Source organism: Miniopterus schreibersii (genome assembly GCF_964146895.1).
Source record: "Miniopterus schreibersii genome assembly, chromosome: 10".
Classification (NCBI taxonomy): Eukaryota; Metazoa; Chordata; class Mammalia; order Chiroptera; family Miniopteridae; genus Miniopterus; species Miniopterus schreibersii.
In genome coordinates, this window is record NC_138110.1 from 52,725,247 (window position 1) to 52,734,397 (window position 9,151).

Below are 9,151 nucleotides of genomic sequence, written 5' to 3' on the forward strand. Positions count from 1 at the left end.
CACTGCCAACACCAGAAACTTAGACCATTTCCCCCACACCATGCCCTTCATCCTTGGGGCTTTATTAAATGTGCACCAATTTGATTAAGATCTTCCCATACTTTACAGCTTCCCAGCAATAGTAATGATTTTCTTTCCAGGCTATATCTTGCTCCCTTTCTAATTCATTTCCCAAGAAGCTGTGATAGAAGCTGTGTCTCAGACAGACAGAATCTTATCTTAGAAACCAGAACCCTAATGCCAACCCCTCCTGTGTGACAGAAACATGTCTGCTTTTATGCCTCAATTAAAACTATTGTTTCACTTGGAAAAAAATACGGGGGTGGGCAAAAGTAGGTTTACAGTTGTGAGTACTCGAAACAGTTTATTCTTGTATTATTTATTTACTATTTATTGTATTTTTTATTACTATTATCAACCTACTTTTGCCCACCCTAATTACATGATTAGCGTTTCTGAGAAAACATCTTTTTAGGTACCTACATGATCTTGTTTCATCCTTACAATCTAAGAAGATAGATGTTAGGGTCCTTTTTAAAAGTGGAAACTGAGGTTCAGAGGGGGCTGACTCTGCCTAGGTCAGAGAGCTCATAGGAAGCTGAGCTGGAATTCAAACCCAGGACATTTGACGCCAAACACCAAGATACCATGCCAGAAGAAAAAAAAGAAAGGAAACTGAAATGAGTGGTGTAGTAGTGGGAAGTGGAAAAGGAACGGTGAAGCCCTCAGCTCAAATAGCTCTGGCTAAGGGATTAAGGGTGGTGGGAGGAGAGGCTCGAGGAAAGGTGCTTGAGAGGCTTAACTTCCTGAAAGCAGCTTCATTTTCCTTCCAGGTGCTGGAATGTGTGGCTCTTCCTGAGGTGTGTCTCCTCACGTCGAAGCTGGACCCTATCCACCCCATCTCCTCCCACAGAAGGAAGGCTCTCCCTACCCTTTCTCCTGAAGTGGAATATGCCAGTAGCCTGGAGCCTGGAGTGTTGAAGCAGGCTGACTAGCTGGTGCTGGTAGCTGACATCAGAGCCTGGAATTTTGTTTCTGGGAAACCCCCAAGGTCCAGCAGGACAGCCTATTGCAGTTTCCTTTTCCATGGAGGATTGCAGCTTCTGAATTCTCACCATTCCTAGCCCCAGAAATGGGCACCATCCTGTGTTTTTATTAAGGTACAACGAGGAAACCAAGCACTGGGGAAAACCACAGTAACTCCCTTGGCCAGGCTCCTTGGTCCATTTTAAGAATCTGACCACAGGCAGCTGGAGAAGAATGAGCTTTGGGTTCAGACCACAAAGCCTGAGCTAGGACTGGACTGGCTTGTCATGGGACCTTAGGCAGGTCCCATGCTGGTTCTTAGTATACCAAACTATAAACCCAGAGAGGGGCATTGGACTCAACTTGCAAATGCAGGCCATGGCCCTGTTCCATCTGAATCACCTTAGGAACATATCATGTAGCAGATTCCCAGGCCTTGTTACAAACCAAAGTCTGGATCTCCAGAAGCAGAGCGCAGAAATCTGTATATTTAAAGAGCTCCGCACGTGATTCGGGGGCAGCTATCTTTGGTAATTACAGAACAAGATCTGTAATTGACTTCAAACCAACTCCTCCTTCTAACAGAAAATTGCTCTGTGACCTTGCCATGTGCATGCCTCTCTTTGGACCTCAAGGTTTTTTTCCATCTGTAATATGAGGGGGTTGGACTAGAATAGCTGATCTCCAAGGGCCCTTCTCTCATGGCCAAGTTTGTGATTCCAAACTTATGAATGAAATTTTAAACTTCAGGTCAGAGGCAGAGTGACAAACAGCCACAAGCTGGGACAAACTGTTCCCCAGGAACTCCTCTGATCACTTGGTGACGTCACTTATGTCATTTCCACACTAGGCCCCCACTATGGGCAAGTAAGGACAACTGCTACTGGGGTCACTTCCAAATCCACCCCCAAAGCCCTTGGGAAATGTCCTCATCTAGGTCTAAGGGCTTTGGAGCCCAGCTTGTATTTGAATCCTGGCTCTACTACTATCTCGCTGGGTGACCTTGGGGGAGTTACTTCATCTCTGTGGGTCTGTTTCCTCCTCTATTAAATGAGGATCAGAGTAGTATCCATGTCATGGGCTGTCCTGAGAGTCCAATGTGTGCTTACGTCACTGCCTGATACACACTCAGCATTATGTAAATGTTGGAGATATTAATTATTGTTATTTTTCTTCTCTTGGAATGTGGGAGTGGCAATACCTGATCTCTCAGATTTATGGCAAGGATCTAGATAGTTATCAGAGTGAGCCCAGTGCCTGGTACATAGTAGGAACTCAGTAAATGTGGGACCCTCTCTCTAATCCCTCCCCAAGGGTCTCCAGCTCCCTACCTTTCTCCCTTCTTCCTCCCTAGGCTGCCTTACAGCCCAGCTCACATGACCCTTTCAAGGAATGTTTGACGAAAACACGTAGTGGAGACACGTGTCTCAGGGACACGTTATACAACTCGGCACTCACAGTTTTTGGAAACTATGTGGGAGGCCAGCATTTGGCTGCTTGTCCTCTGCATCAGTGGCCATCCTGGGCTCTGGCCAGCGAGTTCGTCTCTTAGAAGGGAAATTGGAGAGAGAGGAGAGAGAGCTCATTGCCTGCCTGTTTTCTCCCCAAGATTGAGAATCCTTTGTTACCCAGACTTTTTTAAAGGCTGTGTGAGGCTCCATATTTGGAGAGGAGCATTTGCTCAGCACTTACTGTGTGCCAGACATTTATATTAGTTCGTTTAATCCTTATGTAATTTCTAAAACAAGCCTGTGAGTTGTGGATACAATATTCCCACTTAACAGATGAGGAAACTGAGGCTCCAAGAAGGAAGTGACTCGCTCAGTTCACAGCTGGGTGTGGTTGGTCTTGACCCTAACTAGAAATGATTTCTTTCTCTGACCTTGGAGGATTCAGGGCTTTATTTTAAGAAGAAAAGCTGTTTTCTTCACCTTTTCATTATCATTTGTTCATTCAGTCATTCATTTGATAAATATTCATTGGCATTTACCAGGAACTGATCTGGGTGATGCAGATATATAGAAATAAAGTGAAGAGAGAAAAACTCTCACTTCATAGAGTTCATGTTATCACGGAGGAGAAAGACAACAAACAAGTCAACCAAATTATAAAATTTAACATCAAGTTGCGAGAAGTGCTGTGAAGGAAAATAGGGGGAGAAGGGGAGAGAATAGGGAAGGTGAGAGGAACTAGGTCAGAGATGGCAGTCGGGAAAGACTTCCCTGAAGAGGTGGCTTTTTAAGCAGAGATCTGATTGAAGTGAGGGATGGAGCCAACTGAGTATCTGGGAAGAACATTCCAGATAGAGGAAACACAAGTGCAAACCCCTGAGGCAGGAGTGAGATTGGCACATTGGAGGGATAGCAAGGAGGCCAGTGTCCCAGGAACTGAGTGAACAAAGGGAGGAGTGGAGGCGCCAGCCATCAACCCTTGCCCAAGAATCTCCAGCTTACAGTTCATTGTAACCTTACAACACCCCTGGGAGAGGAGGGGGGGACTAGGGGTGGGAGTAGGTGGGAGGGCTGGAGGGGGACAGCTTCATTCTCTCGTCCAACAAATATTTTTTAAAAATATGTTTTTGGCCCAGCCGGGCGTGGCTCAGTGGTTGAGCGTCGACCTGGGATCCAGGAGATCGGGGTTCAATTCCCGGTCAGGGCACATGCCCGGGTTGCGGGCTCGATCAATGACTCTCTCATCATTGATGTTTCTGTCTCTCTCTCTCCCTCTCCTTTCCTCTCTCTGAAATCAATAAAGATGTATTAAAAAAATAAGAAATAAAAAAAATATGTTTTTGCCTGGCCAGGCGTGGCTCAGTGGTTGAGTGTCGACCTAGGATCCAGGCTATCAGGATTTGATTCCTGGTCAGGGCACATGCCTGGGTTGTGGGCTCGATCAATGACTCTCTCATCATTGATGTTTCTGTCTCTCTGTCTCCCTCTCCTTTCCTCTCTCTGAAATCAATAAAGTTATATTTTAAAATAAATAAATAAATAAAATAAAAATATGTTTTTATTGATTTTAGAGAGGGAGAGAGACAGAGAGAGAAACATCAATGTGAAAGAAATATCAATCCATTGCTCCAACACACACCACAACCGGGGATCGGACCCAAAACCTAGGCATGAACCCTAGCCTGGAATCCAACTGGTTACCTTTCAGTGCACTAGAGATACGTCTGTGAACAAGACAGTGTCCCTGCTTTCATGGAGCTACATCTGGTGGGGAAACAGATGATACATAAGTTAAAGAATAAATGTGTTGTCAAGTAAGGAAGTGTTGTAACAAAAATAAAGAAAAGCAAGGAGAAGGTGATTGGAGGGGGGAGGGTTATTTTTAGAATTCTTTAAAATACCTCAGGTGGATGCTGACTCACTGTGTGGGCCTTGGTTTGCATATCTTACAATGGGTTTGCCTGTCTCCAGGGTTGAAAGGTCTAGGAGGGACCTTCCCAGTTCTGTAGTTATGCAAGGCAGCGGCTGGACATTCCATGGCCTCTGGAAGCGCATTGTCTGGAACTGGAGAGAGATTTGCATGTTGAGGAAGGCTGGGGGGGGGGGGGGTGAGCCATTCTGGGAGAGAGCCCCACACCCACTCTCTCAACTGTCCTGAAAATAGTGACATGGTTACTGTTACTTGCTCTGTGTGAGGAGCTGCTGGGGAGGGGGATAACTCCAGACGCAGAGGAGACCTCTGTGATCATAAAAACAGATAACATTTATGTGCTAGGTACTGTGCTAGGCATCACACTCTCCACTCTCACTGTAGAACAACTATAATGACTCACAAGCTACAAATGAGGAAACCGAGGCACAGAGAGGTCAAGTGTCCTGCCCCAAGTCACACAGCCAGGATTACAGCCCAGGTCTCTCTGACCCTGAAGCTTATGCTTTTAACCTCTGAGACACACAGAGAAAGGAACGTCTGCCCAAGGAAGGGGACAGATAGAGAACTAGACGTCTCAGGGGAAAGAGAGATGAGAGCTACATGAGAAGTGAGAGATTTAAGAAGGCTTCCAAGAGGAGGAGGCATTTGAGCTGGGCTAGTAGGGACAGGATTGTAGTAGCTTCTTGGCCTTGGTGTCGTGGATGCTCCAGCTGTTCACACAGCCTCAGGTAACTCTGGCCTGGGAGGCCTAGGGGGGGACAGCTTCACCCCTGGCCTAGGGCGGGGGTCAGCTCTGCTTTTGAGGGGTGGTGGGCAGGGCCTCTGGGCTCCCTGGATCACTCCTCCAGCTGAAAGGAGGCTGGGAGGAGATCATGCCCTGACTGCTCCATCTCAGGGGTAGAAAAATCAGAAAGAGGTGGGGGAACCAATGTGGAGGCACGGACCATGGACCTGGCCTTCACCTTGTTCCATCTTCCTAATTCCCCAAGAAATAGGTCTTTTACCCTCATTTTACTGAGGAGCAAAATAACTCAAACTTTCCTCTAACTGGCAAGTCATGTGCTGGAACCAGGATTCTATCATCTATCTATTCTATCATCTATCTATCATCTATCATCATCTATCTACCTATTTATTTCCCTTCTATGTTTCTCCTCCCCCTCCCCCCTCCCCCTTCCCCCTCCCCTCCCCCTTCCTCCTCCTCCTCCCCCTCCTTCCCCTCCCCCTTCCTCTTCCTCTTTCGTGGTCTTCACTGCTATTTGTTTGTTTGTTTAAGTAGGTAATGGAACCAGGATTTTAGTCAAGCGCTTCTTACCCTAAAACCTGTGTGAGCTCTGTTTGTTTTGCTGGTTGGCTTTTTGTTTTCTTGTTTGGGGTGTGTGTGTGTGTGTGTGTGTGTGTGGACTCCAGCTGAGTTCTACAAAACTTTGACTACTGCATTTTGTTTTCTGGGAGCCAAAGAAGAACCCATTAGAACTTTGTAAAGGGCCTCAGGGTTCCATCAAATTGTTTTTAAGTCTTTGGAGGTCATAACTTCATTGTGGATCTAAAGAGAGAATCTGAAGTTTCTTACCCCAGAAAAATTTACATAGAAACATACCCTACAAAGGTAGTGACCATCATGTACCCTTTGCCCCCAATCCAAGGAGCACAGGTTAAAACCCCACAAAGCCACGGATAGCTGTATTCAAACATACTGCGCGCCTTCAGAGAGATTCTCACACCTTGGAGAAGGGGAAGTTAATTTCTTAATTTCAGGGGGTTGGCATAGTTTTGTAGAAGAGCTTCCACTAACTGTCTCAACTAGCAGTTTTCAGTCGTTTTTGCTCGTGTACTCTCTAAATGATTATTGAAAAACTACTTCCTGGCACACTTTTTAGTTGACAGCTAACCTTTGTCATTGAAAGTTGACAAAGTTACAATGGTTGTAATTTCTGATACATTATAAAGTCATACACTTAAAAATAAATAGTTACCTAACTCTTTTAAACATATCCAGTTAATTAAATACCCTAGCAATTTGATACTTACAACCCTCCATTTAAAAAATACATGAACGGAGTTAGAGCCGTGGCTGCTTTTGTCGCGGACATGAAACTCGATGACTTCTACAGGGAGCCAAGTCTCTGATACAGACGTTTGCAGATTCTTCAGCAATGGTGCAGCCCCCACCACGAAGCCCAGGACGCTTTCTCCAAGCTTAAAAAGTAAGAAGCCCCGGGAACTTGTGCTGGTGATTGGAACAGACATGAGAGCTGCGGCTGCACCTCAGGTTCCAGCCCCGAAATCCTGGAAGGGGTTAATTCAGGCCTTACTGGATGCTGCCACCGATTTTGACCTAGAAGATGAGGAGAGCAAACAACTTCAGAAATGCCTCCATGAAGACAAGTGTCTTGCTCATGTGGCCTATGACCTTATTTGGGAACTCTCTCCTGATGGTAGTAATGATCGATCCACGTGTGACAAAGACTGTTACATGCAGCATTCAATGACTTGGAGTCAAAGATGGAAGACTCTGCTTCGGTCAGTGCTCCATCTGATGGGAAATGGAGCCCTGGTATTGGCTACGGTTTTCAACAGTGTATGAAGCAGCCCAGGGGAAACCACGCGCACCCTCTGACCTTACTGATGAACAAAAGGTTCTCGAGAGAAGCAGAAGCTGAAAGTGTTACCATCCACGGGTCTACACCAATCCTGCGGCACTGACCTCGTCCAGCTGGGTATCAGGATGTGCTCAGAAACACTGAAGTTATGAGAGAGATGTAGAAACTCTATGCAAACAAGTCATTTCTTTCCCTGGTTGAGGAGGGGCTGTGGGTGACACCACTTTCCAAGCCCTTTTCTCATTTCCAAGTTGGATGAGGTTAGTGCCACAGGATTGGTGTAGACTCAGAAGCATAAATCGGACATAACACATTTCATGCTAGTTCGGATAGGAGATAGAGTTCAAGAAGCTTCGAGAAGGCCTGGGGGACAAAGGGATTTACATTGTCCCTTATGGAATTGAATATGCTGATCTTCCAGAGTATTTCAAGGGACTGACCTATAAGATGTCCAGGAGGGGACAGATGAGCAGGCACGGTGAGAGCAGGTCAGCTAAATGGTCCATCTGCAGCACACAGTAAAATGAGAGACCATAGTACACGAGAGGGCTACAGAAGTCACCACCGTTAGACCGAGCTGTAAGGCCCTACTGTGGACAGTGTTCAACAGTAAACTTACAAGAACCCCACGCAGCTCCTAGCAATAATCGAAACTCAGAAGTTGAACGCTGGGGCTACACTGAGTATGGTGGGGGAATGTCCCAACTTAACCCTTCTTGCCGGTCAGTTCTCGGTCTTTTGTTTTGTTTTGTTTTTTCCTTCCTTGGTTCTTGGTCTTACGTGAGGCGTGGCTTATTGATAACTCGGTCATATTCCTCTGCCTAAAAAATATATATGGATATATTGGATCATTATTTTACTTTCTATGACCATAACACTAGGTATTAAATTTTTCTATCATTACAATTATCATAAGAATGTAATTGATAAAAAAAATGTAAATACATCACAATTTTTTAATGTCCCACCAAAAATTTTAACACCTTTATTGAGATACAACAGACATAAAATAAACTACACATATTTAAAGTGTACAATTTGATATGTATACACTCATGAAGCCAGTTCCCAAACTTTGAGAAATAATTATTAAACAGAAAAAGTACAGTGGGTGATTTTCCTCACCAGTTAGGCACACATCCCTGGGTGAATACTGCTTGTGCTAGAATGAGATCACTTTAGCAATAATTTTATTGCTAATTTTTACAGCTGTTGAACAGTGAATGGTGTGGTGAAACCAGTACAAACTGGTTTCACGTTTGGGGCATTTTGTGGGTGGTAGCTAAACATAATCATTACTAAAAATTAAATTGTATAAACTTACAATTAAATAAACTATATAAGAAACAAAGAAAATAAGTACTCAAAACATGACTGCCTAATTATTTGCCTACATTTTACTGTTATCTATGTTCTTGATATTATTTGCACCTATTGTATTTGTGTGGCATCCCTAACTAACTCTAAATTCAGTGGCATCACGCTGGTAATTGAAATCAGCTGTGGTGGGAATATTGACACCACAGAAATTGGCAAATGGTACAAATAGCACTTTCTGACTCTCCCCACTCTCCCTCCATGCACCACATATCGTTAAATATTTACCAGCACACCAGTGGCTGTAGGTGCTGAGAAACCCTCTTCACTTAAAGAGCTGGTGGGAACGAAAGGTGCTTTGTTATAGCAATGTGATGACTGATAATTAAAATCACACAGCGATCTATCAACAAAAAGTATTTTTAATGATCTACCTACTGACAACTAGATTAGAAGCTCCTTCAATTCTGTGGACAGAAAAGATGGCAAAATCCATCTGGCTGGCAAAAGGATTTCCTATTCTGACATGAAATTCATTCATTTTCTCAGCTTATTTCCAAAGCCAAGCTGAGAAAATTGGCTTTCCTTTAAATCCGTCGGGAAGCACCTGAGCGGCATCTGAAGCTTGCTTTACTTCCGAGGCTGTCTGCCGAGAGGATTTTCCTCTTTGGGTAATTAAGGGCTGGGACGGCGCAGGGGCGCCCACTCTCTGCTCTTCACACACTCTTCATAGGAAGCCAGCAGAGGCCGAAATATCCTGGTTCTGGACCCATGCTTCAGCCTTCGAAAGACAAATAGACACACATATTCTTATAAAGACA